Raw genomic sequence first — 13,789 nt, 5'->3', positions numbered from 1 at the left:
TCTCTTCTCCCTCCTTCCCCCCATGCAACAGGACAATGCTGCAACATTTGGATTGCAATCACTGCAGGGGAATTGTTTTTAAATTAAAAGACAGTTGTTCTTTTTTATAAATGCAAAGATTTCAGATTTCTAATTAGGTTTTGCAATAAAAATGTATTCGTATTTTTTTAAATGAGTACTAACTATCCAGTATGATCCTAAAGTGTAATCTTTTTCATCAGAACACTCTAGGACAATTATGTGCCAAAGTTTTAAAGGAATTGGGAAGCTTTTTAAATACACTAACATGCAATCTGATATTTTTATTGTCCTGGAAATTAATTTATGTGCAAAGAAAGTGTCAGGCCTAAATTCATAGTCAGGAGTGTCCAGGGCCAGACAGGTGGCAACCCATTTGTTTAGCTTGCTTTAAAAAAAAAAAAAAAAAAAAAAGACACATGGCAATTATTGGTTTTTACATTTTAACTGTTCAGGATCTCAAGCACTTCTGCTACAAGGGGTTTATTTATAAAGTTCTTTATATTGTTGCTGGTTCTTTTAATTGAAAGAATAACAAAGACTTCTGGAAGGTGGAAGCAAGTCCAGATAGTGCAGCATAGTGTCTGCTACTTTTCTGGGGAGAGTGCCCAGGCCACTTCTCCTCTCTCCATCCTTTCTGAGGAGAAGTTAGAAGCACCTGACTGTAAATGCAACAGCTGTCCAACAGCTGCAGAGGATTAATATCAAGTTCTGTGACAAAGATGTCACAATAAGTGGGGTTTCTTCTACGGTGCATATATAATAAATGATGCACTGCTTGTAATTTTCAGCCTACTAAGGGAAACAATAGAAGAAGATGGGTGTTGGCTTGTATGTCTAGTTAAACATGTTTTTATCAGGCAGCCAACTGGTTTTGGAGCACTATCTCATTTCTGAAACTCAAGAAAAATGTCACTGTTCTGTAATCTATTCTCCCTGCTCTTATTCCTTGTACAGAAAAGTTAAGCTTTTGATGATAGCCTGGGCATATTTTTAGCATCTGTGGTGCCTTATTAAAAACATAACTATCTGGTGAGTTATGCTGATATCAATATTTTACACATATAGAGATCTTTATTAATATTAACTAATTAATAAAGCTGGTAAAAGTTTTTTTTATTCAAAAATGTTTCTCAGCCAAAAATAGCTTTTTCACCAAAACAGAAGTTTCCATAGGAAGTGTCCCTATTATGAAATTTTTTCTGAAGTGGGAAGGGAAAATAGGGGTTGCCAAGAAAGTGAAAACTTGAAAAAATTCAGCTGAAAAATAAAAAAAAAATAGTTGTTAAAAAATTTAAAAGTTTCATTTTGGGTGGGTTTTTTTTGCAAAATCCTAAGAACTTTTGAAGAAGAATTTTGACGATTTCCCCCCATCTTTTATCATTTCTCATTTTCATGAGAACATTTACGAACTGGCTGTGCTAATTAAGGTCCTGATTCTACAATGAGTTCTTGCAGGCAGACCCCTGTGCCTAGAAGGAGCCCCACTGAATATGGAGGCGCAGGGATCCACCCACATGGATTTAATTGTAGGATGGGGTCCTAAATCATGTCACCCTTGTGAGACAAGTACTGTCCCCATTTTAGAGATAAGGAAAGAGACAGGGAGGAGAGGCTGAAGTCACAGGACTGGTCAGTGGGAGAACCCATAGGCGCCAACCTGCTAATGTGCCGGGGGGCTGCTCCCCCTTGGCTCCACCTCAGGCTCTGCCCCACTCCACCCCTTCCCCCAATGCCCCACCCTGTCTCACCTCTTTCCACCCCCACTCCTCCCCTTCCCCCAGGGCACCCCCCACCCTGCCCCCGAGCATGCCCCACCCAGGTCCTCCTGCATGCCGCGGGACAGCTGTTCCCCGGCGGACAGGAGGCGCTGGCAGGGATGGGGGGAAGTGCTAATGGGGGGATTCCAGAGTGTGCTGAGCACCCACCATTTTTTTTCCGTTGGCACCTATGGGAGAACCAAACAAACCTAGGAGCCCTAACTCCTGGCCTTTTGTTTCTTCTGGTAGGCATCTTTATATCTTTAATTTGTAAAGAAACTGAGAATTTTGAGGGCAACAGAGTACCAGAGAACTAGAAGGATTTACTCAGCCAACTGTGACATCTTTGGAGAAGTGACCACTATGAGGGAAGACTTGAGAGCCAGAGATAAAGAATGCTCCATAAAGAGCACTTGACTACAGAATAACCTACCAGAGAAGACTGATTAGATTTTGGGCGCAGTCCTTTTTTCAGTGTGTTGCAAAACTTACATTATTGCTCAAGCTTTCCTGCAATTATTATTTATGATGGTTGGGTGTGGTGTGACAGAGCTCAAATGTGGTTGGGGCTTTCCAAACATTCAAGAAGTGATTGTTCTCATAGGAAGGCGCTCACAATCTAAGGCCCTGATCCTGGAAAGAGCCACACACAGGCAGATCCCTGTGCGTCACCACAGTGAAATCAATGGAGGTTCAATGGTGGAACTCATTGCAGGATTGGGATCTTAAGGAGATAGACATAACAGCCTAAAGGTAGTTGAGATATATAAACACCACACCAGGAGACAAAAGAGAGGTCAAGGGGATTAAACTAGTTATGTTATAATAACATTAAGAAAAGAAAAAATCTTCTGCTGAATATCAAGCTACAGGTCAAAGTCAGAAAGTATAGTAAATTGTGGAGTCTCTCAAGGGAATAGCGGTGGTTCCATACAAAACTGCATAGGATAAATTTAGTATAAAAACATTGAAGGCAACAATTCTGCACTGGCAAGGAATGGGCCAAATGATATAACAGGCCTTCTCTATCTTTCATTGCTATTACTTTTATTTAAAGAGAAAGTGTAACTGAAGCCTCTGGCAAGCAGACATTTTGATTAATCAGACTTTATTTTTAACCAGATTCATCACATGATATATATAGTAACTCTGATTAATCTTTGAGACTCCAGCAGGATCTGTGAGCTTGCTACAAAGGTAAATTCTCAGACAGGGTTGCCAACTTGGTAATATTCAAAAACCAGACACTCCAGCAGGAGCACTGGAACCTCCCCTGCCCAGCCTCTTCCCCCCAAAGCCCCTCCCCTGCTCTACTTCTTCCCCAACCAATGGGCAAAATCCAGTCCAATTTACAAACTGGAGTGAACAGCGTTTACACAGGAGACCAGTGCTGGCGGCTGGGATTGGAGGAGATGAAATCTTCCTCTTCAATTCAAAGGTGAAGTGGAACATTGCCAGTGTTCTACGTCAGGGGTTCTCAACCGGGGTACGCGTACCCTGGGGATACACAGAGGTCTTCCAGGGGGTACATCAGTTCATCTAGTATTTGCCTAGTTTTACAACAGACTACACAAAAAGCACTAGAAAAGTCAGTACTAACTAAAATATCGTACAAGACTTGTTTATACTGCTCTATGTATTATACACTGAAATGTAAGTACACTATTTATATGCCAAATTATTTATTTTATAATTATATGGTAAAAAGGAGAAAGTAAGAAATTTTTCAGTAATAGTGTGTTGTGACACTTTTGTATTTTTATGTCTGATTTTGTAAGCAAGTAGTTTCTAAGTGAGGTGAAACTTGGGGGTACGCAAACAAAATTAGGCTCCTGAAAGGGGTACAGTAGTCTGGAAAGGTTGAGAGCCACTGTTCTATGTAGCCTTTTCAGGCTGCTAAATATGGGTTTCTGTCAGTGAATCCTGAATTCACTGGCCACAGTGCTCATACTCATCTCTAGCCTCTAACTTTTCTCTATGCTGCTGTGGAGAATGCCACCAGAGGGCAGTGCAAGGGTTATGAAGCCTCTCCACCATAAACTCCCCAAACCATGCTGCAGAACTCACCAAGCCCACCCAAGAGTCAGAAAAGGATTAAACATTCAATTGGACAGTTATAATGAATTAATAATAGCCTCCAGATTGTTCGCATTTTATTTAAAAATATGTAAAGATTATCCAGCATAGGCATCACCAGGGCTGGAGCACCCACTGAAAAATTAGTGGGTGCTTAGCACCCACTGGCAGCCAGCTCCCCACCACCACCGCCCAACGCCTCCCACCTGCCAACGGCCCTACCAATCAACTCCTCCCTCTCCCTTCCAGCGTCTCCCACCCACCGCAATCACCTGTTCCACAGCATCCAGGAAGCGCTGGGCAGAGGGGGAGAAGCGGGGATGGGGCGCACTTGGGGAAGGTGGTAGGGGCGCAGCTGGGGCAGGGTGGGGTGGGGCCTGTGGTTGAGTGGGGCTTGAGCACCCCTGGGGAAAGGAGGAAGCCAGCACCTGTGTTATCTAGTACCATAAAAATCTGTTTTCAGAACACCCTGAACCACAAAAACAACTTACTCAAATCCAAATGTAACACATTCAGGTACCTCTTGCATGATGCCATAGATCAACCAGTTTAAGTTTATATAACAGCAGTCAGGGCCCCTGTTCTGCAAAAGTCTTGTCTCCAACCTGCAACATTTAAATCTGACCACTTTTACCAAGATTAAGAACAGCCATAATCTGTCCTTTCTGTAGAATTTACAACCAGGTATTATAATGATTTTTGTTTTTCCACCAAGTGTTAATATTGCCTATTATGTCATGGTCCTCTTCTTTTCCAGGAATTCTAGATCATCTAGTTTTGCTTGTAAGCTTCTCACATGGGGATTTGGCCTAACACCATTCCAGTCAATTGGAACTAGACCAGGCCCACAGACATTTATAGTTTTCATTTTGGCTGTCAGCTGCTTTTATTTTCCTTCTTAGTATGACAGACTCTCACTTTTCTAGAATTAACAGATCTCAGCCTGTCCCTCCTCCACTTGAGCTGTAACTTCCTTCCTATGCTTCACTGGGTACAGAAAGACCTTTGTGTTACTGACATCTCTAAAAATCTCTCTAGCTCAGTGGTTCTCAACCAGGGGCATGCACACAGCTCTCAGAGGGGCGGGTATGCAGAGGTCTTCTGGGGGTTCACCAACTCATCTAGATCAGCAGTTCTCAACCAGGGTCCGCGGACCCCCAGAGCCCTTTCAAGGGGGCCGTGGGGCCCCATGGCTGAAGCCCCAATCCCCAGTGGCCCCCGTAGGACTGAAGCTGGGGCATGCGGGGCTGAAGCCCTGATCCCCAGTGTCCCCCACAGGGCTGAAGCCTGGAGCCCTGAGCCCTGGTGCTCCCTGTGGGGCAGAAACCCTGAGTCCATGGGCAGAGTTGGGGACATGAAGGGCATTGCTCCTCCTCAAACTGCAGCGCAAGAGCACGGCAGTCCCGGGGGAAGCTCCACACCTCCCCCCACAATCTCCTCTCCCCGTCCCCTGGCCAGGTCGGAGGCAGGAAGCCGGAGCCAGGCAATGCAGGGCAGCTTGCCAGAGGACTTGTCCAAGGGGAAATATTGAGAGAGTGAGGAAGTTTAGCAGCGCCCACACCCTGCCACACACACAATGCACACACTATGGGTACCCGCATGGCCCCACAGTATGCCAACATTTTTATGGCTGACTTAGAACAACGCTTCCTCAGCTCTCGTCCCCTAACGCCCCTACTCTACTTGCGCTATATTGGTGACATCTTCATCATCTGGACCCATGGAAAAGAAGCCCTTGAGGAATTCCACCATGATTTCAACAATTTCCATCCCACCATCAACCTCAGCCTGGTCCAGTACACACAAGAGATCCACTTCCTGGACACTACAGTGCTAATAAACGATGGTCACATAAACACCACCCTATACCGGAAACCTACTGACCGCTATTCCTACCTACATGCCTCCAGCTTTCACCCTGACCACACCACACGATCCATCATCTACAGCCAAGCTCTGCGATACAACCGCATTTGCTCCAACCCCTCAGACAGAGACAAACACCTACAAGATCTCTATCAAGCATTCTTACAACTACAATACCCACCTGCGGAAATGAAGAAACAGATTGATAGAGCCAGAAGAGTTCCCAGAAGTCACCTACTACAGGACAGGCCTAACAAAGAAAATAACAGAACGCCACTAGCCGTCACCTTCAGCCCCCAACTAAAACCCCTCCAACGCATTATTAAGGATCTACAACCTATCCTGAAGGATGACCCAACACTCTCACAAATCCTGGGAGAAAGGCCAGTCCTTGCCTACAGACAGCCCCCCAACCTGAAGCAAATACTCGCCAGCAACCACATACCACACAACAGAACCACTAACCCAGGCACCTATCCTTGCAAGAAAGCCCGTTGCCAACTGTGCCCACATATCTATTCAGGGGACACCATCACAGGGCCTGATAACATCAGCCACACTCTCAGAGGCTCGTTCACCTGCACATCCACCAATGTGATATATGCCATCATGTGCCAGCAATGCCCCTCTGCCATGTACATTGGTCAAACTGGACAGTCTCTACGTAAAAGAATAAATGGACACAAATCAGATGTCAAGAATTATAACATTCATAAACCAGTCGGAGAACACTTCAATCTCTCTGGTCACACGATTACAGACATGAAAGTTGCAATTCTTCAACAAAAAAACTTCAAATCCAGACTCCAGCGAGAAACTGTTGAATTGGAATTCATTTGCAAATTGGATACAATTAACTTAGGCTTGAATAGAGACTGGGAGTGGCTAAGTCATTACGCAAGGTAACCTATTTCCCCTTGTTTTTTCCTAACCCCCCCACCCCCCCAGACATTCTTGTTAAACCCTGGATTTGTGCTGGAAATGGCCCACCTTGATTATCATACACATTGTAAGGAGAGTGGTCACTTTAGATAAGCTATTACCAGCAGGAGAGTGGGTTTGTGTGTGTGTGTGGTGGGGGGGGGGTTGAGAAAACCTGGGTTTGTGCTGGAAATGGCCCAACTTGATTATCATACACATTGTAAGGAGAGTGATCACTTTAGATAAGCTATTGCCAGCAGGAGAGTGGGGTGGGGGGAGGTATTTTTTCATGCTTTGTGCGTATAAAAGATCTTCTACACTTTCCACAGTATGCATCCGATGAAGTGAGCTGTAGCTCACGAAAGCTTATGCTCAGATAAATTGGTTAGTCTCTACGGTGCCACAAGTACTCCTTTTCTTAATGCACACACACACACTTTCTCTAACCAGTTTCAAAATCAGTTCAGCTAAAGGAATTTTGAAACTGGTTGGAGCCATAGAATAGGTCAGGGTCCAGGCAGCCTGAACCTAATTCAAAACTTGCTTAGGGTGGTTTTGAACAAAAATCAGTAAAAACAGGGGAGCCTGATCTACACTTCAGCTCCCACCAGTTTTTAAATCTGTTTAGCTGACCTAGTTTTAAAACCAGTTAGAATTTGGGAGGAAATTTCCCCATTGTACACCAGACCTGTAAGAGCTGTTGTTAGAACTTAGGCATGAAATCATGTTCCCACTGTATTCAATGGGAGTTTTGCTCTTTACTTCAGCGGGACCAGGATTTTGCTACTGAAGCTCATTGATTCTGGCCTGTGTTTACTGCACTAAATGCCGCCACCTTTGCACTATAAGGAAGTGGAGTAAGTCAAGTATACTGCATTTGTTTCCGATAGATGGTAGATTTCAAAAGGCTCCCATTCACTTTATTTTTAATACTAGCATATAGACTGTATTTAAGAGTAGGATTTTTTTTTATTAATATAATTGAATAGATAGAATACTGATGTTGTACACACCTCATTCAATATATATTTTAATGACTATAAATCTTATTTAATAGGAAAACAGGTTAATGTGCTTGGCACCATTCTGACTGAAAAAGAAATTCACTCTACCTGGATAGAATTTCTCTGTGCAGGTGGAGCATGGGGAAACTATGGAGGCGAAATCTACCTATAGTCTGGAATACTGGAGCCATGAAAACGCAGATCTTAAGCCCCTCTCCATTCTGCCTGTTGTCCAAACCCAATGTGACCTTCCTCACCAGCCTATGCAGGGCCACTGTGGGGACAGTTCCTGAGGCAACAGGGTGTGCATGTTAACTCCTACCCAGCCAGCAAATCCTCCCAGTGCAGCCTAAAGACTTAAATGCTTTGGAGAGCCTTACACATAGAGGTGAATTCCACCCTCAGAGTGAAATTTTAGTTTCCATTATACGATATACAAAATCAAACCCTTTCATAGACATATGGGAGGCATGGGCAAGATAAGTCATATAGTCACTGCTTCTGGAAGGTTGTTCTTTAACACATAAGGAATATCAGAGTGTTTAAAAACATGTCTATGCTCCCAATAGGCCATCCTCTACGAAACAAATTGTGTCTTATAAAAGACACAAATAAGTGAGTTAAGGAAGTATGGGCTGGATGAATGCACTATAAGGTGGGTAGAAAGCTGGCTAGATTGTCGGGCTCAACGGGTAGTGATCAATGGCTCCATGTCTAGTTGGCAGCCGGTGTCAAGTGGTGTGCCCCAGGGGTCGGTCCTGGGGCCGGTTTTGTTCAATATCTTCATAAATGATCTGGAGGAGGGTGTGGATTGCACTCTCAGCAAATTTGCGGATGATACTAAACTGGGAGGAGTGGTAGATACGCTGGAGGGGAGGGATAGGATACAGAAGGACCTAGACAAATTGGAGGATTGGGCCAAAAGAAATCTGATGAGGTTCAATAAGGATAAGTGCAGGGTCCTGCACTTAGGATGGAAGAATCCAATGCACCGCTACAGACTAGGGACCGAATGGCTAGGCAGCAGTTCTGCAGAAAAGGACCTAGGGGTGACAGTGGACGAGAAGCTGGATATGAGTCAACAGTGTGCCCTTGTTGCCAAGAAGGCCAATGGCATTTTGGGATGTATAAGTAGGGGCATAGCGAGCAGATCGAGGGACGTGATCGTTCCCCTCTATTCGACACTGGTGAGGCCTCATCTGGAGTACTGTGTCCAGTTTTGGGCCCCACACTACAAGAAGGATGTGGATAAATTGGAGAGAGTCCAGCGAAGGGCAACAAAAATGATTAGGGGTCTAGAGCACATGACTTATGAAGAGAGGCTGAGGGAGCTGGGATTGTTTAGTCTGCAGAAGAGAAGAATGAGGGGGGATTTGATAGCTGCTTTCAACTACCTGAAAGGGGGTTCCAAAGAGGATGGCTCTAGACTGTTCTCAATGGTAGCAGATGACAGAACGAGGAGTAATGGTCTCAAGTTGCAATGGGGGAGGTTTAGATTGGATATTAGGAAAAACTTTTTCACTAAGAGGGTGGTGAAACACTGGAATGCGTTACCTAGGGAGGTGGTAGAATCTCCTTCCTTAGAGGTTTTTAAGGTCAGGCTTGACAAAGCCCTGGCTGGGATGATTTAACTGGGAATTGGTCCTGCTTCGAGCAGGGGGTTGGACTAGATGACCTTCTGGGGTCCCTTCCAACCCTGATATTCTATGATTCTATGAGTGCTACACACTACATAATGCCTCCTGCCATCATGTCTTTGCCTGGCAAAATATTTGGAAAATACCTTTTTTCCCATGTGATAGAGGCAGAAAATTAATGAAAATACCTAGAAAATACCTAAGTCCCCTTCTTCAAACCTCCAACATACTGGAATCTGTTTTTGCCTGTTATTTGTTTTGTCTACAGTAAAGATGAGGGTGGTTTTATTCATCAGTATTCTGGAGAGAAAGAACATGTGTTGCTGTCAATCAAGAATTTCCATTTAATTATTTCTGTATAGTTATGATCATGATTTGTAGACCACAACAGTCCTAACATCTATGGAAGAAATGATCTTTAGTCTATATTGTTTCACAGAGAGTAAGAGCTTTCTGTGCACAGATATCCTCATTCTACTGCAGCTAAAGAACTAACAAAGTTGGATACAGTGGGGTCTGTGGGATTTTGTTCATGACTAGATGGATGAATACAAAGATGAAGAATCATTTATTTAGAATGCACCTATGTTACATCCATGTTCGAATGCATCTATGTTACATCCATCTATGTTCGTTCTGAATGCAGAATTTTTATGTTTTGTGTGTTTCTCACACACCAACCATTCAAGACAAGGAACATTGCTGTTAATCTGATTTGGGAATTATTATATATTTTTGAATTTAATATTTGCATCATTTCCAAGATGGAATTGTAAACATGAAAAACCATCAATCAGTTCATTTCCCAAGCCACGTAGGAATTGCCATACCAAATCAGAATAGTGGTCCACCTAGTTCTATCGCCGACAATGACCAATACCAGATTGCTTCCAAGAAAGATACGCTTATGGAACGAATTGTTCACAGGGGAAATTTCTTCTTAACCCTAGGTCACTAATAGTTGGCTTATGCCCTGAAGCATGAGGATTTATTTCCCTCAATTTTTATTTTATTTAATGGAACATTATCAGTATAAATGTTTAGTTCTTCTCTGTATCCTGCTAAGTTCTTGGACTCAGTGACACGTTGCAGCAATACATTTCATATAATATTTACTGACATGCACTTTTGTTTCTCATGTTTGTTTTATCCTAATTTTATCTGCTCCAGATTTATAGATCCATCAATCCACATATAAGAGGCATAGAAACTTTTCTATTTCAGCCCATGCACAAAGACACGGTTCTCCCACTGACAGTCTACACAATTCTTTCACTGGCTAACTTTCTCATACTTCACTCTGGATGACCAACCACAAGCTAAAACTCAATATGATGGAAGATGAACTGCTTATCTTTCCTTTCAAGACTTCCCATCTGCCCCCTTTCCCAATCGCTGTCAATGATGCCACTACCTTTCCCACCACCTAGGCTTTCCAAATTGGATGTCGTTTGTTTATTCTTTTCTTTCCCCAGTCTGCCATTAAGTTCAGATTTCTTATCCTCAGCTTCAGGACCCTATAGAACTCCACTTCAGGTTACATTTTTGCACTCTTTCCACCAACTGGACCACCTAACCACTTCCTTTGTCTCTTTATACTTCCACAATTCATATCTCACAACTAACGCTATGATTTAGTCACAGGTATTTTTAGTAAAAGTCATGGACAGGTCACGGGCAATAAACAAAAATTCACGGCCTGTGACCTGTCCATGACTTTTACTAAAAATACCTGTGATTAAATCTTGGAGGGTGGGGGATGCAGCTGGGGGGACGTCCGGGGGGGCACTGCTGGGGAGTGGGCCTGGGGCCAGCCGGGGACCACTGCCAGGGCCAGTGGACTGCGGCTGCTCCAGCCGGCTGGGGATCGCTGCCAGGGCCAGCGGACTGCGGCTGCTCCAGCCAGCCAGCTGGGGACTGGTGCCTGGGGCCACCAGAGCAGCGGCTGGTGTGGCTGTCCCCAGGGCCACCTGAGCAGCTGGCCCCAGAGGCAGCTGCTTGGAAGGCCCTGGGGTCAGCCACACTGGCCCCTGCAGAAATCACAGAGGTCACAGAAAGTCACGGAATCCATGACTTCCGCGATCTCCGTGACAGACACAGAACCCTGCTCATAACTACATCTTACAGAAGGAATCTCTACCTTCCTTGTTTTGTGGGCTTTTTTAGCCAACTTGTAGATTTTGTGGCAATACTGTATTGACTGTCCATCTGAGTATATAAGTACTTTGGGTCCCAGACTACGTCTTTGTATATGTTTGGATCACACTAAGATCACTCACAATAACTGGATGGAATCTGCCACAATAGCTGCCGTTGCATGATATGAAAATTCACACAATAAAACAAATTTAACTTTTTATGCTTCTATAAACATTTTGGGAACAATTTACCCTTGAATTAGTCTTGGTGTTCCACTTGACATTTCATGTTATTTTAGCTGATTATGGAGGAGGGAAGATAAGGAGGAGGAGTGAAACCTACTGGCAATGTTTTTCCTGTGAAAGTTTGTGACATGCATCCTTACCCATAACGGTCTTCAAACATTCGTGGCTTTGTGCACAGAAGAGTAATTATCTCAATATGTTGAAAGTGACTTCTTTTATGCATATTGAGACAGTAACTGAGATTCAGAAGCCTAATTTTTGCACTGTGTGGTAGATTCAAGCTTGCTTTCCTGTAAATTTCCTGGTCTTGGAATTAATTTAATGTTGGACCTTTGTTGCCAAGTGCTTTTTGGATCCTTATCAGAAATCAGGGATGTTCTATTAAAATGCTGATCATTTGGTTTTAATTCTTGATATGGCATTGGGGGTTAGTTAATGCACTAGTTTATCACTTAAATTCAAGTCCTGTCTCTGGTCATATGTGAAAATTAAATTGCGGTTTTATCCTAGTCTCCACATGATCATCTATTGTGAGATGACACCTGGCAGGGGTGAGGGGAAAGGGGGAGGAAAATGAACTAACATTTGCTGTGGACTATCAGATCCACTGATTGAGGACAGATGGGGGCATACTCCTCCTGGTTTCCAAACAGAAATCATATATGGCCAATTAAATCCATTCTCCTAATATCTGTCATGCAGCTTCCACACACTTGCCTGTCCATTTCAGATTGAGGAGCAGTGTACCACTGGCAGCTCAAGTATTTTGAGGAGTTCCACCAATATACACACAAATAATTTTCCCAAAGAGGAAGCCTTAACTATATTAAATCACTGAAAATAACTGTCATAAATATAATCATGTCATTCAGAAAACAACAGCTTTCTGTTTCCCATCTTCTCTTCATATTCAACTCCAGTAGTTAATTTTTTTGCTACCTATTTCCCGTTCAGATGGGACTCAATTTTCAAAGTTGTCTGCCTAAATCCTGTAGCTGAGCACTTACAAAGCATTTGGGAAACTAAATGCCCTTTTAGGCAACCCTTGTAAATGGTGGTTTGAGCACCCAAAGGAAGGATTTAAGCTCCCAAATTTCAAAATTGGATTCCCATTGTGACGGGATCCCCGGGGTACAATCTGGCACTGTGAGACTGCTGTGCCACCTTAACTCACTAATCTAGGTTGTCTCTCATAATGCCTTACTGGTGACAAGTAGCAAACCCCACCAGGTGCTCTTGCCACTCAGTACAACTACATGTGGAGCCCCACACCCAGCTAGTTTGCATGAATGCTCCCAGAGCCACTCACAAATCACACAGTGAAAGGTACCAGCCAAACTCCCTCCCCCGCCACCAGCTCCTAGCCTTATACCTCAGGATTATATTGTCTTGCACTTCTCAAAACCCTTTCTTGAGCAAATGCAAGTTTATTAATTGGTTCACCACTTCATCAATGGATAGCAGACATACACCAGCCTTTGTAACCTGAGACGATTTATCAAGCACTTCAGTCAAACTCACTGGTAAGGATAAACATTAGAATAAATTTACTGATTACAAAAGATTGATTTTAAATTTTTATAAGTGATAGGCAAAAAGTTAGAGTAGTTACCAAAAGAAAATAAAAGATAAGCATGCAGTCTAACGTTTCAATTTTATTAGACTAGGAATAGCTAGATTAAGCAGTTTTTTCTCACCCTACTGGATACTGCAGGTTGGTTACAGCCTTTCATACACAGGCTCTCCCTGTCAGCCTGGGGACCAGTCTCCTCAGCTCCAGTATTCTTGTTGCCTTTAGTGTAGGTGGAAGAGGAGAAAGGACAAACCATGCAGCTTCTGTCCTTTATTTTATATTCTCATTTCATGTGCTTGGAGAACACAAGTCCAGGCATGTCTGGTGGGCATTGCTGAGTGACCAGGCAAGGCTGAGCAATTCCCCTGGTGTGGCCTTGTGCAAGTGAGTCATTGAATTGTAACTCCCTTGCTGGACAATGGCTGTTGATGGTTGCTCAACACCTGCTCAGATGCTGGTTACCTCCCTTGTTGTTGTCTCTGGGGATCTAATATCTGGGCGATTCCCTAGCTCACAACATATTTTAGTGACAAACGTACAACACAATCTC

General features: G+C 43.6%; 1 long non-coding RNA gene across 1 annotated transcript in view; it reads left to right on the top strand.

Moving 5' to 3' along the window:
• LOC141981276 (uncharacterized) overlaps nt 1-13,789 on the top strand; it is a 57,384-nt gene that overhangs the window by 971 nt on the left and 42,624 nt on the right. The window lies entirely within an intron of this gene.

The sequence above is a fragment of the Natator depressus genome, chromosome 2 (assembly GCF_965152275.1).
Source record: "Natator depressus isolate rNatDep1 chromosome 2, rNatDep2.hap1, whole genome shotgun sequence".
Taxonomy (NCBI): Eukaryota; Metazoa; Chordata; order Testudines; family Cheloniidae; genus Natator; species Natator depressus.
Note: the sequence above shows the minus strand (reverse complement) of the source record. Positions and strands in the feature narration are given on the sequence as shown.